Source organism: Myotis davidii, unplaced genomic scaffold (genome assembly GCF_000327345.1).
Source record: "Myotis davidii unplaced genomic scaffold, ASM32734v1 scaffold472, whole genome shotgun sequence".
In the NCBI taxonomy this organism is placed as follows: domain Eukaryota; kingdom Metazoa; phylum Chordata; class Mammalia; order Chiroptera; family Vespertilionidae; genus Myotis; species Myotis davidii.
The window spans coordinates 86,218-87,096 of record NW_006283774.1 but is presented as its reverse complement, the minus strand read 5'-3'; positions in this window follow the sequence as shown (position 1 = coordinate 87,096).

The following is an 879-nucleotide window of genomic DNA, read 5'->3' as shown; positions in this document are numbered from 1 at the left end:
CAGGTGAGGCCCCAGGTGAGGCCCCAGGTGAGGCCCCAGGTGAGGTTCCAGGTGAGGCCCCAGGTGAGGCCCCAGGTGAGGCCCCAGGTGAGGTTCCAGGTGAGGCCCCAGGTGAGGCCCCAGGTGAGGCCCCAGGTGAGGTTCCAGGTGAGGCCCCAGGTGAGGCCCCAGGTGAGGCCCCAGGTGAGGCCCAGGTGAGGCCCCACGGTTCCCATGAGCTGGAGCTGTGGCCCTGCAGGGCTGGGACCGGGGCCTTTGTTGGTTGTGGCCTGAAGCGCTTGCCCTTTGCATCTGCCTTGGGAAGAGGCCTGCCCCTCCCTGGCTTCCGTGGTGGCCGGCGGGGGTCAGACACCAGAGTGCTGGCCGCTGGTCCCTGTGGCCTTCGTCCCCTTTTCCTCAGCTCCCTGGTCCCAGTGGAGGTCAGCTGCCCGCCCTCCCCGGCCCTGATGCTGCGCCCAGGCAGAGACCGCCAGTCCCCGGTCCTGTGGGAGGGCCTGTCCGGGAGCCAGACTGAGCGGAGGGCCCGGGGGGAGGACCAGGACCTTCAGGTGCTGGGAGGGACACCCTGGGGTGTCGGGGCTGATCCAGGCATGGTGGGCGCTGGGCCGCGAGTGGCGTGGGTAGGGGTGGGGTTTGGGCTCTGAGAGCAGGGTCCCCTGCCCGTCCTGTTCTAAGTGGGCGGTGGTGCGACGGGGTCGGAGCTGAGGGAGGTCACTGTGGGGACACCGGGCAGCCCAGCGAGAGCACGGAAGGAAGTTGGGTGTTTAGCAGCAGGGAGGTGGGCTGTGCGGCCTGAGGGTTCCTGGGTGTGGAGGGAGGTCAGGGGAGAGGTGAGGTCAGGGAGGAGGGAGGGGCATGTGGTTGGCAGGTGGTGTGTGT